We start from the raw sequence: 14,836 nt of genomic DNA, 5'->3' as shown, positions 1-14,836 counted from the left end.
TCCCGTGCTCCTGTTTGTACCATGAGAAAACGCGCGGCTGTACGCTTGTACGCTTCTGTTCCGTGCAAAGCTAAGACACATTGAGTGAGTGAGTGAGTGAGTGAGTGAGTGAGTGAGTGAGTGAGTGAGTGAGTGAGTGAGTGAGTGAGTGAGTGAGTGAGTGAGTGAGTGAGTGAGTGAGTGAGTGAGTGAGTGAGTGAGTGAGTGAGTGAGTGAGTGAGTGAGTGAGTGAGTGAGTGAGTGAGTGAGTGAGTGAGTGAGTGAGTGAGTGAGTGAGTGAGTGAGTGAGTGAGTGAGTGAGTGAGTGAGTGAGTGAGTGAGTGAGTGAGTGAGTGAGTGAGTGAGTGAGTGAGTGAGTGAGTGAGTGAGTGAGTGAGTGAGTGAGTGAGTGAGTGAGTGAGTGAGTGAGTGAGTGAGTGAGTGAGTGAGTGAGTGAGTGAGTGAGTGAGTGAGTGAGTGAGTGAGTGAGTGAGTGAGTGAGTGAGTGAGTGAGTGAGTGAGTGAGTGAGTGAGTGAGTGAGTGAGTGAGTGAGTGAGTGAGTGAGTGAGTGAGTGAGTGAGTGAGTGAGTGAGTGAGTGAGTGAGTGAATTCAGACATCTCCACAGTTAGTGCCATTATAAAAGATTAGTGCTAAATTATGCACTCTTCAAATGAAAGTGCAAATAGAAGTTAATATTAGCTTGTAGCTTTCTTTCTTTCAAAGACTAGTGGTGCTTTTCATGCGTATAGTACGCGGAGGAGGTGGGTTCGGGTCCCATCGACGGACTTTGAGTGCTTTTCGTTTTATTTTCTGTGAAACGAACTATGGTAAGTTACGCAATGACTTCAAAGAAGATGCTGCGGTCTTGCCTTGGTGCAACGCGGCGACCCCCGGCGATAAAAACGCGAGAAAGCGGCTTTTCCAACCATCACAAGCACCAGAGTGACTCAAAAAAGATGTAATCGCGAGTGAACGCCATCGGAGCTCCGCCGTCAGGCCAAAATGTCAATCAACCGCAGTCGTCAAGATTATTAGTTCTTTACATGCCACGGACATAGGTAGATTCAGAGGGCATAACACTCAATGTGATTTTTTACCGCCTTTGCTTACGTAACGCGGACCGAGAGCTCTCTAAAGGGCCGCTCTTGCATTTCGTTTCTATAGAAATACGACCGCGACCCTGACGTCGAAGCCACGAACTTGTGCTCGACAGCTGAAGAGTGCAGCCTCTCAGCTTATAGCGGCGCGCACCTAGACAACTGGCACTTCGCTGAGCGTTCGGAAATGGGAAGGCGGGCAGGTCTCGGGAAAATAGGACTATCTGTGCGATCACGTAGCAGGAAAAAAAAATTGGAGGGGGGGGGGGGGGTGCGACCTGCGGCAGGCTATACGGGAAAGCAGAAGGCGATAGGCTCTGGATAATTAGCGTGAACTCCTGACGCTCTGGCTTGCTTAATACTTGGCTATGGCGAGATAATATAGGAGGGACCAATTAAGCTCGGAGGAAGCGGACAGAAGAAAAATCAACACGAATGTATGAGGGATGGAGGGAGTACGCGCGCGAAACTCACTTGAGTCCCATGCGCGTCGTCAGGCGTTTGCCAAAGCAGCTTAATAACGGGGAAGAATGATGTTTTTTCCTCTTCACATTGGTTTCTTCGTGGCGAAATGAATGCTCCCACTAACCGCCTCTGTGAAGTTTGTAGGTGATTCTTACCTCTCTGCTTTCTGTGAATTCCTTCCAACACGCTTTCTTGCGTCTTTCTTGGTTGTTCTGCGCTCTTAAAGCTACCACTTCCCAAAGAGAAGCCAGCGGGAATAAGTGATCAGCCGCGGTTAGGCAGTGTTCACATTTGAACAGCGCCCGTGTCGAAGACCGAGTCGTTCGGAACACCAGTTAAAATGACATCACGATTTTAGAGAGAAATACGAGTGGACAACCTCGAGTCAGCGAACGTATAAGGCCCAGAAATGAATAATTACGCGGACGCCGCAATGCCTGCGCTGCAGTACGAATAAATGAGAAGTGTTACATCTTCACATAAGATTATATAACGGAATGAAAAAGAATTTCCAATGTTTACGACGCAACATCAGCGCGTTTAAACGGCACACCAATAAAGAACTGGCAGCCGTGCTACTTCGACACGTAGAACTGCTAATTTCGTTCCATCAAAAGGTGCGAAAATCACACATGACGAATGCGTAAGTGTTGCATTAAGTGTGCCTAACGTTGCGGACTGGGTGCTTCATTCATTTTTAATCCGCCGCAACCACCCCAGGGCCTTGCTGGTAGTCCGTGTGCTGAGCGTCAACCGTGTTTGCTTTTCCCTTTTTCGTTAGGCCTCTTCCCTAACATTTGTGCACAGCCCAGACAGTCTAACTGACCACTAAGAAAAGTGCGGCAGCTATTAGTGGGCTCCGAAGACAATCAAAATACGAAAATATGGATGCTAGTACGTTGTGCCGACTGCCAACTCACGAAAGGAGAAGGTAGGCAAAACAGTCATCGGGGCGGCCAGCGCATGAGGCCTGCTGAGCCTCATCTAGATGTTTGTATCCAGGACTTTTATTTCTTGTTTCTTGCCGAGGAACTATTTAGTCTTTTTTTTTGCGCACGTGACTGCATCACGCGTTATGAAAGCTGATACGCTTCGCAGAACCTCTCTGTGCACACTACCTCTTCCAATCTCCATTAGCATGTCTGTGAAGGAATTGGATATTAATGCGAAAGCATTACTTCGCTATGTTCAGATTTCTGTCCGCAGATCGCGTCAGCAAACTAGTGTCCGCAGCAGTTGTAATTGAGAAGTGGTAGAGGTTAACGAGCGGTGTCAATCAATAGAGGGTGACGTAATGTTGTGTTCAAAACAATAATTAGGCCGATAAGCTATTTAGGTAATTAATTACAGGCAAAAATGTAAAAGCTGTCCTCAGGAGTTGTGAGTAATTGAGAAATGGTAGAGGTAATGTGTGGTGTCAATCGATAGAGGGCGACGTAATGTTGTGTCCAAAAATAATTAGGCCGACAGGTTAATTAGGTATATAATTAGAGGCAAAAACTGTCTCCGCAGCAGTTGTAATTGAGAAGTGGTAGAGGTTAATGAGCGGTGTCAATCGATAGAGGGTGACATAATGTTGTGTACGAAAAAATAATTCCAATAAGTTAATTAGATAATTAGTTAGAGGCAAAAAATGTAAAAGTAAAGGTGATAATGGTCTCATTAGCCAATGACTTGGCGCCACATTTGAACGTATCAAATACTAAAATAGGTAATAAATCAGTCAATTAAGGTGACGTCATGTGACGTCACGCAACCTGAAGTCGATCCAAAAAAAGGGCATAGGAAGGAATTGGCGCGCAATTTGAAAGTACCAAAGACTAAAGTAGTCAGTTAAGGCAGTCAGTTAAGGTGACGTCAAGGATGTGACGTAACGCAACAGGAATTAGAGCTTAAAAAGGGCATAGGAAGGGATTGGCGCGCAATTTGAAAGTACCGAGGACTAAAATGGGTAAAAAAGAAGTAAATTAAGCAACTAGAAGCAACCAGAAGCAACGAGCAGCAGCATCCGTGCTTTCGCATTACTCCAATGCAGTATCTGTAGTGCGCTTTAATTTGTTTCTTAAATTGTATAACAGCCTGTTCGTAAAGTTACGACAAACTCACAACAATATATAGACAAGAATAAGTCATATGACCAACGATAACTATAAAAGGCTGTCAAATACTGCTGCCCTTTACCCCTTCCCCAACATGGTCACGAGCAGCAGCGCAAGGAGCTGCATCATCGACATTTTAAAGTTACATGGAGCATCGTATAGTTTACAGCCACGCTCAATACCAAGGCCGAAATACGCACGGGAATAAATTCACCCCTTTAACGAGCTGTACCGCCCTAGTAGTGATCCCTTCCGGGTCAAGTGGAATTTACTATTATAAGGTCTGCCTTGAAACATGCTTTACCGCTGGAATAAGTCCATCGTAGTTTAGCGATGCATGGAGTAAACGGGATACCACTAACCAAGCGGTGCCTCGCGCCCCACATCGAGCACAGCGCTATATATTGAAATTAGAAGAGAGGTGCTGTGCGATCGCAAACAGGTTTCATTGCGGTGCAACGACCGACTGCCTGCGAGCTATAATACTGCGTCCCAGGGCTACCTATAGCCGCAGAAAAGCTTCGTCCCATGAATACAAAGCTGGGCCCATTTCGGTGCTGTTAACTGTCGTAAGGGAAAGCTTGTACTGATGGTGACTTCTTTTCATGCAAACGAGGAAATATGTGCGCCAGACAAAAGATAAAGGAGCCCACTTAAATGCAGACATTTAGGCAGCAAGAGAGCGAAGAAAGTAAAAAAGGGCTTTTGCTTTTATGCTCCCGGCTAGGTTGCGAAACTGCCCAAACAATTTCGCTCGGAAACAACACTTTAAAAGCGGCTATAATAAAACCGGAATAATGAAGAAGAAAAAAACAGTATTGCAAAGAGTTCCGAAGCTGAGCTTTTAAATGTGGATGAGGCAATTATATATTTAAATTTTTATGCTAGAAATTTAACCAAACTTGGCACAACTGCGTAACCTTTCATGCTGGTTTCAATGCTGAGCTTTATTTTGGGCTAGCTCGTATGGTTGTGAACTAATTACAATCAGCACCCTCGCACAGTAATATGGTGTGTCAAATAAGTAAGGAGAAAGCGCACAATTTGCTGATACCGGTACGATTGCAATGATCTGTTGTGCGCAATAATGCTATTAACTCTTTTTAAACGCTTAGTATCTTGAGAAATAAAGGTTAATTTACCGCGCACGTTTACATGACATCTGTTTTCACAAAAATTATTTTCAAAAGCTATTCGAGGTATATATAGGATGCTTCCCCAAAGGCTTTTCGCAATATTTAAAAACAGGGTTTTCTGAGTTAGAAGAATGCTTTTTCAACACATCATTGGCAGCGCCTTAAAATATGAAAGGATGTATCTCACTCCTAATGTCTTTTAATTAATAACTTCTCGAAACGTGAAAACCATGCATATACTTTCACGTTTGGTCAGGGAAATGCGGCATTGCAAACAAGGAAAGGCCGCCATTTCCTGACCTTTCCTTTACAAGGTGATAAGTGATCGCGCCTCGTTCTCAGAAGTCCCCGGAATTCCCGATATGCCAGAAACTATAGGGCAATGCGTTCCCAGTTTTCGAAAAAAGAAAAAAGAAATTTCTTTGAGTTAGTATGTCCACTCCATTATATTTTTTTGTCGCAAGGCAGATGGAGATATCCGGAGTTAGGAAATAAATAAATAGAGAAATAGAAAGTTTAAACCAAATTAGCCATTTTATTCGCCGCGCGCCTCCTCGGCAACGCAAATAAATCCAGTACTTCAACATGGGTACTTCAGAAAACAACGCATCCTGAAAGAACCCCGTGTAAGCCTGGCATTTAGGAAGTCTGCAGACAGTCCTTCAAGAACAAAAATAAGCCCCCATAAAGACAGCAGCGAGCATGTTGGTAGAGGACAAAACAAAGCGGTGAACAGAATTTTATGCGCCACCACACCACTGTCAGATGTGAGTGCTCGGGGTTAATTTCAACTACCTGAGGCGTCACCACTGCACTCACATTTTCAACCTAGACTTGAAATTTTGGAGCCCGAATTCCCCCCCCCCCCCCCGCCCCCAAACACACACACTTCTACGTCAGCTAGATTGCACTTGGATTACTACGATTCCCTCGCGGTTTCTGTCTTTCAGCAGCAGTCACAATTGATTTCGTTAACCAGCATAACGGGTCCCTCACCTGTGAAATCCTGGCCTGGTAATCGGAAAACAGAAGGGCAAGAAGGAGAGACCAGTGAATGCAACCGTGCATTGAGCGCAGATACCGCACAGCGCTGAAGATCGCGCAACGCGGACGTAGAATGCCAATGTGAGTTGAATGTGTTTTTTAATTTACTGTTCTCTACATCTGGTAAAGTTTTAAAGGGATCTCAGAGCACTCCCGGCGTGGTTCCAAAGGTGTAAATGGGTCTTCCCTGGCCCGATTTGAGAGGGACAATGGCGTACGAGTTTTCAGGAATGCCCTCTCTCAGTACAGAGGAGGAGAAACGTTTTTAGCTAGACAGCTAGAGGTGAAGAGTCGAGTCAGAATATGAAAACTATGAAAGAGGAAAGAGGACGGCGAATGCAATATCGGAAGTCTTGAAAAGCTAACTTTCATCACTGTGCTGGGAGTACCTTTTTTCACCCGTGTCTGATCTGTGTACAAAAACCAAGTGTTCATTATGCATTGTTTCCATCCTAGAAAAAATATATAAACTCATTTAGGGTTGAGTACGGCGACAAAATCAAGCCTCTGAAGTGCTTTAAGAGCACATAAGAAAGCCTGCATGAGCTATTTATTGGCAACGTTCCAGTTGATAAACTGAATGCTCAAACTTTCGGAAAATTTGAGAGAGTGAGAGTAAAACAATTTCTTACATATAAACTCCCCTTCTATCCCATGCCTAGCTTTAAAGGGCGCTGAAAATTTTTCAAAAACGTATTGAGGTAAAAAAAGGTATTTGATGTACTTTACGCCTAGATCACCAAGATAATGCATAAACAGTGCAAACTATAAGCAAACCCCTTTAGTTCTCGAAAAACGTGATCCCGCCGCAAATCCGACACAGCGACTATGCGGCTGCCGCCTGCGATTGGCGACAAAAGACGCGGTGCTAGAACTGTAGTATGCTCCAGCCAGACTTGTAGGAGCGTGTTCGCCTGTGTAAAAAAAAAAAAAAAAAGAAAAAAGAAAGAAAAAAGAAGAAAAAGAGAGCGCCTCAGCGTGTTCGCCTGTGCTTCAAGGCTATCTGGCTCGGGGTTTGGTACTTATTAACCATCCCGGCGTCCAAGCATCGAAGCCTCAGAAGCGGACCTCCACGTTTCCACAAAGCATAATTGTTTCCACAACGCACCACGCCCACAGCAGCGTCTCTGCAGCCCACCTCCCGGATCCGGCGATGCGAGCCGACAGGCTCTAGGAAGGGAACCCTTTCGCCTAGCCTCCGAGCTCGGGTAAACCCATCCTGGGCCTTTAATTCCATCAAAAAGCACGTAAGCAGCTTTCTGGGGAATAATTTCTTTTCTGAGGGACAGCATGGCTTTACGCGTGGCCTATCTACGCGGTTACTTAAGTGCTACACGCTACCAATGATCTTATCGCTGCTTTGGACGGGGGTGACAAATAAATATCCACGAGTAGCAACGACGGTGGTGGAAGGACGCCCACCTAATGTGTCTTTTTATCGCCTCCCAGATTCCATCCAGCCCGCTTCCCTGACTTCGAGACCATTAGTGGTGAGTGACGTCAGAAACATTTCGCCACCACGCTTTCTACCAGCCGAGCTGTAAACGGGTCACACGAGCAGCAGCGACGGTGGTGGAAGGATGCCCACCTAATCTGTCTTTATCGCTTCTCAGGTTCGAAAAATGAAAAGTGTCTTACCATCGCTGCTGCTGCCGTGTTTTTTGTTAGTTGTCATGCTCGAAGTTCTGGTGTTTGGTGGAATTTTTTTTTACCACTAGACATGTATGTGCACAAGTTACAACTGCGGTCATCATGCCAGAGACTTGCCCGTCCTGTACTGATTGCCTGCCAAGTGAAGGACGCGTCATAAAGTGCACCGATTGTGAATACACATGCCATATTGGTGATTGCTCCGGAATTTCTGAGTAGACATATAGGTCTAAAGGCGAGAAAGGTCGCAAAAATTGGCGATGCCCAGACCATTGTTTATAGATGGTCTGGGCATTGCAAAAAAAGGTGACTGTTCTGCCCGAAGTGATAATTATCGCAGACGCCCATTTTTTTCTAAGGAGCAATCGTCCTTACTGTCACGGCACTCAAGTCCATAAACATATATAAAGCGCAGATAATGACGCCACAGAGCGCGTTTACTGAACACATGACGCGACAAAGCAGAGATCTACTGCTTTATGCAAGGGATTCGATGGCCATCAATGATTATCATTTCGCCCGGCAATGCAACGAAAAGGTGTTTGTCAAAAGGAAAGAACACTATTCTGCAATCGCTATTCGTTGTGCAGCAGATCTTGGCGAAATGTGAAACAAGTTGTGTGAGTGAATAAGGAGCCCAATCTTTTTCCATGCCTTCTTTTACTGCTCCAATACATCTTTGTGACCTCAACAATTATATTAAGGATGGCAAGTTAAAGTGCTATACCTGCAGCTACCTTAATCTCAGGTCTGGTAGGAACAAGCACGACGAACTTCATCATTTCTTTAGTGCAGATGAAAATCGTTTCAGTATTATTATGTTTTATAAAACTTGGTTTACCTGTCAAGACGACGTATATACTATTCCTAAATGCAAGTGCTTTTACATGAACCGTTCTGCTAGGCGGGGAGGAGGAGTTTCCATGTTAGTTTCAGATGCTCTAGAATCCGAATTGGTTCCAGAATTTTGTAGTATAACACCCTGTTATGAAGTGGTGACTTTAAAGTGTGATATGCGGATATTTTGTGTATCCTACTGTCCACCCGCTAGTAGTTTTACTGACTTCTTCGTACTTCTGGATTCATTTTAAAATTAATTCATGCGAATCAGTATCAGTTAATTTTACATAGTGACTTCAACATCAACACGCTGTTTGACAATACCATAACAATAGATTTCAAGGCTTTATTAAACGTTACCTTATGCGAAAATGTTATTGTGTCACCCACATGGTTTTCTTCGAAATCTGAAATACACTTGGATTTCTTCATAATTACTTTAAGCCGGGTAACGCAAAACCAGGTACAATTGCTTGTGCTCTAAGTGACCATTTTCCAATATTTATATCTGTCAGTCAAACCGTCAATTCCCGACGGCAAGTGGAAGAAATGCCTTTTTATCTACTTATCAATGACCGCACACTAGCTGAGTTCAAGGTGCACCTTTCTACTGTTAGCTGGGAAGATGTTTTTGAGCAAACCAGCCCTAATGAAGCATATAACAAATTAAAAAGAAAAACATTATTGAGGCATACTGAACTTTATTTCCCCTTAAAAAATTTACCCGCCCAAAGAACGGTAAGAAAAATTGAATTAACAAATATATACTGCTCTTAATGACAAAACGAGCCAAACTTTACAGGCTATTTATACAAAGCAGGTATTCTGAAGCGTTAGAAAAGTTTAAAAAAAAGTTCAGGAACGTTGTCGATAAAGCCCTTTGTGTTGCTAAAAATGAATATTTCATAAACCGCTTAATTACAATCCATGGTCGATCTGAAAATGACTGGAAACTTTTAAATTCTACCTTTGGAGACTGAAAAACTAATGCCAAAAATAGTTCAAGATGGGATAGAACTAAAGAGGGCAACGCTGGCAAACGTTTTCAATGAATATTTCCTTTCTTATGCTAACACGTCGAGTAAAGAACATATATTTTTTCCTCTATGGGTGCCCGAAACCAAGGAACAAGGAACTAGAGCCGGCTACCAGAAATGAAGTCGTAACAACATTTCTATTGCTGAACATTTCTAAAGCTACAGATGCGTCAGGTTTGCAGATAAATCCTGTATCGATATCATTGCTCCTTGCCTTGCTCACATATTTAATGCGTGTTTGTCGTGAGGAGTCTTCTCGAGTCTTATGCAAACAACGAAAGTCGTCGTAGTGCTTAAGAGAGGTTTGGTTTGGTTTATGGGGTTTAACGTCCCAAAGCGACTCAGGCTATGAGAGACGCCGTAGTGGAAAGCTCCGGACATTTCGACCACCTGGGGTTCTTTAACGTGCACTGACATCGTACAGCACACGGGCGCCTTGCTTTTCGCCGCCACCGAAAAGCGGCCGCCGAGGCCCGGATTCGATCCCGCGTCCTTGGGAACAGTAGACAAGCGCCGTAACCACTGCACCACCCCGGCGGGGTTCGATTGATTGAGGCAAAAACTGGCAGGGTTGATATCGGACGGTAATTTTCAACTTCATCCTTGTTTTCAGTGCTTAGGAAACGAAACAAGAATGAAGTTGAAAATTACCGTCCGATATCAATCCTGCCAGTTTTTTCTAAACGTCAAGAAAAGGTTATTCTGAAACGACTGCCCTCTTTGGCTGGCCGAAACAACCTTGTCACTAAGCCTCAATATGGTTACTGTAAAAACAAATCGACAGAATTAGCTCTCCTTGCTCAGAAAGAATTCACACTGTATAACTTCGATATGAAATACATGGCCCTCGGATTGATATTAAATATTTCGAACGCCTTTGAGCTAGTTAATCACTCTGTTTTGCTTAGAAAATTGGATCATTATGGTATCAGAAGTGAAGCCTTCTAGATAATTTCGTCATATCTGCGACATAGGTACCATTTTGTAAGCATGGCTGGTGAATGCTTACAGAGTAAACCCGTTGCTTCTGGCGTTCCTCAAGGAAGTATTTTGGTCCCCTTTCTCTTTGTTCTCTATATTAAAGATGTTGTCCAAGTCGATAGCAATGACAAGCTCATTATATATGCAAATGATACTAGTGTGTTTTTCACAGGAGTTTCAAGTACTGATCTTGCAATTCAAGCGAATAAAACATTAAATGAAATTAATACTTGGGCCTCAAGGAACTATTTACAGATTAAATTTAATAAAACTGCAGCTGTGTTATTTCCCCTTGCCATAAACATTTTGAGCTACCCTTGATAGAACTAAACAGTACCAGAATAGAATTTATCCGGTCTTATAAAACACTACGTGTATACTTTACAGATGACAAGTCGCAGAACGACCATATCATTTACTTAATCAGTAAGCTTTCTAGAACAGCTGGTATCAAGCGTCGTCATTGCATTGTTTTCCTATGACTGTTAACATGCTAGTTTATAACTTTGTACTCGTCTATAATTAATTATAGATGTCTCGAACAACAACATCTGAAAATATTAACAAAATTGCTGCTCTACAAAAATAGGTCGTACGCACTGCATGGAAAGTTTCATTATTTAATCACACCGCTGGTGTCTTTTTCAGAAGCAGAACATACCTAATACCAATAATATATATATATATATATATATATATATATATATATATATATATATATATAGGCTGCGCTATAAATATAAACTTGTGATAATGAAAATCGCTGACACCCTGATCAGACTCGCTGGATTATTTATTTAGTGCATACTGCAGACCCTTTTCAGGGTCCAAGCAGGACAGGCATATATTGTTAACAAAACTCAGAAGATACAGAACACAATCGAAACAAACATGCATAAAAATGAACAGGCAAATTTTGCAAAACTATGACAGTGCCATAACATGGTTCCAATCGGATATTGTCCGCGGAAAAAATGAATATTTAAAACAATCAGTCTTCGCAAAATACGGCGTCAATGATTGAATGTGATGATGTCGGGTATGCCGTGTGGATAAAGGGGATATGTACTGTGAAGGATCCAAAGCTAACTTATGGTTAAGTAAAGAATAAAGAAACTCAAGGCGATATTTTCCTCTTCGCATTTCAAGTGATTCAATATTGTTAGTCGCCATGATATCAGTGGGGGAGTCGGTGATTTTAAATTTCTAATAGATAAACCTAACAGCTTTTCTTTGAACCCTTTCTAATTTATAGATGTTAAGCTTAGTAAATGGGTCCCATACAACCAAAGCATACTCAAGCTTTGGCCTGATGTAAGCGTTATACGTTAGTAGTTTTACGTGAGAAGGAGAATTTCTTAGTTTATGCCTCAGAAAACATAACAAAACAAAACAAAACAGTGTATAATGTCCGCAATGCGCATCCTTGGAATGTTAATAAATGGCGTACCAATTATGGCCAACAAATGATGCAGTACACGTTACCGACGCTCTTAAACGCTCCGTACTGCCGTGATAATCTTTTTTTGACATCAATCACTTTCAGGCAACGTCACGAAATGTTCACAATGTAGTTCTGGTTGCTAATGCTATTTTGCCTTCTCGTGTCTCTTCGTTGTTTGATTACCTTATCCCCCACTAGTACTCTTGGGTATTAATTTTGTAATATGTGCATAACATGGAGCAGGTGCATCCACAGTATTTTTTTTTCGCTTAAAGTTCAGCATATAGCAATTTAATATCATATATATATATATATATATATATATATATGGTGAACACTCTCAAGGTTCGTATACAGGCAACATTGATACCCAAGAAAGTAGCAGGGGGGACAGCGGCCGATGTAGCTCAGTTGGAAGAGCACCGGACGCGTTCTTCGGAGGTCGTGGGTTCGGTTCCTACCATCGGCACGTTGTTTTTACTTCTACTTTGTGTTTATTTATCTTTCCCCTAAACACATTACATTACTAATTTACGTGATTATGAAGTAAAAATTAAAAAAAAAAGACAAAGTACCATCCCCAATGCTTTCCTTGGCCTCGCCGACTGTGTGTATATATATATATATATATATATATATATATATATATTTTTTTTTTTTTTTTTCTCTCTACTGGCCTAATTTTGCTACCGTGAATGGTGCTCTGTAAAGAGGAAGTCGGGACCCCTCAAGTTGTTTATACTGCTTTTTTCCTGGCTTCCTCGCTACTACTAGTTGCAAATAAACGTTGAACCTTTTCATCGACTTCGAAAATGCCTTTGATCGGGTTTGTCACAAAAGCCTAACACTGAAGTTAAAAAGTATACTGCAAAATGATCAAATTTTGAGCTGGCTTGATTCGTATTTATCCGATCGAAAATAGTACGTCTATGTAGACAACTCGAATTCATCTGCCCCTGTATTATCTGGAGTACCGTAAGGTTCTGTCCTTGGCTCTCTTCTTTTTTTTTTTTTTCTGATTTATATACATGATCTGTCTTTAAATTCCTCTGTACAATGCCGGTTCTTTGCTGTTACCTGCACTGTATACCAGAACATTGAATCAGTGCACGATCAAACTGGCATGTGTGATTATCTTTCGGCAATTAGCCACTGGTGCAAATCCTGGCGTATGAACATGAATGCATCAAAATGTGCTCATATATGATGGTCCCAAGAAAGAAAAACCGTTATTATATACCTACAAAATTAATAATATGGATGTCAGGTAGGTTGACAGTTTCAAATACCTGGGGGTTATAATTGACTCAAAGTTAACGTGGTACGCACATGCTGATTATTCTGTTTCGGCGTCATTAAGCTTTGGCTACTAAAGCCCCGTATTAAGCACTGCAACAGTGCAAAACAAAACTTGCAGCTTTCTCGGCGCTTGTCAGGACATTACTCGACTACGCAGACTCTTAGTAGGGCCCTTACACAGAAAAAAAAAAAAAAAATAATAAATCAAATTGTAGGGGTGCAAAAGAAAGCGCTAAGATTCCTCCCCAACGCTTACAATAGAAGTGTGTCTCTGTCTCGGACCCTAGAATACGAGCTGGGCTCTAAACGCTAGAAACGCGCCGCAAACTACACCGCCTACAAATGATGTACAATATTAGGGCGAAAGCCTTTAACGCCTCATCGTTGTCAGCAGAATCTGTCGGCAGAAGGTGTCACACTTTGGAGCGAGATAGTTAAAAACAAATATATAAACCCTGTCTCCACCGGGAATCGAACCTCCATCCCTTGGATCGCCAGCCGAGCGCTTCACCAACTGCGCCAATGCCCCGTATTTCTTTCCTGACATGGTATTTACTACACGTGGCTATGTACAGAAAAGGTTATGTACACAGCCTATTTACAAAGCACTCAGCCGTTGTTGAGCTGCACAACAGAAAAAAAAAAAAACTAAAAGGCAGGCAAAGATAAACACCAAGTCACCAGCGGAAACCAATAAGGTTGAAAGTCATTTTCATCATAAATGTCCTTGAGTTGCAGCATTCTGCTAAAATGGTGTCTAGGTGGAACAACAGGTTCAGTGTTGCGATCCAACATGCGTGTCTTCCACAAGCTATGAAGTCCAATAAGGAAACACATGTCATATGGTTCGTAATCAGATTGTGTAAATTCAAGATGCCGCGCACTGTACGAATTTAGAATAAAGTCTTTCTTCAGAGTTCTTTGCAGCACGTCCCAAAAGAGAATTGAGTCTTTGCAATTAATGAAACGGTGCTCAATTGTTTCAGGCACGTTACACAGACGGCAGTTTACAGAAGATACAACAATATGTTTCCTATGGAGTCATGTGTGAACAGGTAGAGCTTCGGTATGCAATTTAAAGAAAAATGTTTTCGTGCAAGGAGAAATCTGCATTTTACGCACCCTCTTTAACACATCATGACCCTTACGACCAAAGTATAAAGAACGATACAGTGGTGGCGGAAAAAGCATTGCTATCAATTCCTTGTATAGTCTCTAGCGCGAAACAGAATATAAGTGCTCATTCGAGAATCGTGCTGTCAAAAACCTCACCGAAGCATAAACTTCCTGCATAAATCCTAGTAATTGCGGGCGGTCAGTAAAATCTCAAGAAACCACTTAGTCGGAAAGCAGATTCATGAAATTAACTTGTAGGAGTGCTCTAATAATCGGATGTGAACAATCACGAAAAAATAAAAAACGGGCCACTAACTGCCTTACATACAGATGCACTAAGCCGAGCCCCCCTGCACAAACAGGTCTAAAAATCCGCGAGGCTTAAGCCCGGGGGCCCGCTCGCTAAGGACAGAAAAAAGAAAAAAAATATAGGTTATCACGTCCGGTTCAAAATTTCATGACCAAATAAAAGTCACAAATATTCGGTGAAAACGCTGGATGTAATGTCTAGCACAGTGGAGGACATGAAGCACGTAATAAATTTTTGTTTGCCAAGAACATGTTGCAGGCCTGAGCCCTACCGAAGATTGAGAGCCGATAGGGGACAAATGTATTAGCATAACGCTGGACGTACTGGAACTCGCTCT

At 42.4% G+C, this 14,836-nt stretch overlaps 1 protein-coding gene across 1 annotated transcript in view; it reads right to left on the bottom strand.

Moving 5' to 3' along the window:
* Positions 1 to 14,836, bottom strand: part of LOC146203515 (glycosyltransferase 25 family member-like) — a 127,288-nt gene that overhangs the window by 60,253 nt on the left and 52,199 nt on the right. The window lies entirely within an intron of this gene.

This window comes from Amblyomma maculatum, chromosome 1 (genome assembly GCF_055883805.1).
Source record: "Amblyomma maculatum isolate TAMU_Amacu chromosome 1, ASM5588380v1, whole genome shotgun sequence".
Classification (NCBI taxonomy): Eukaryota; Metazoa; Arthropoda; class Arachnida; order Ixodida; family Ixodidae; genus Amblyomma; species Amblyomma maculatum.
The sequence above is the reverse complement of the archived record's forward strand: the minus strand, read 5'-3'. Positions and strand labels throughout refer to the sequence as shown.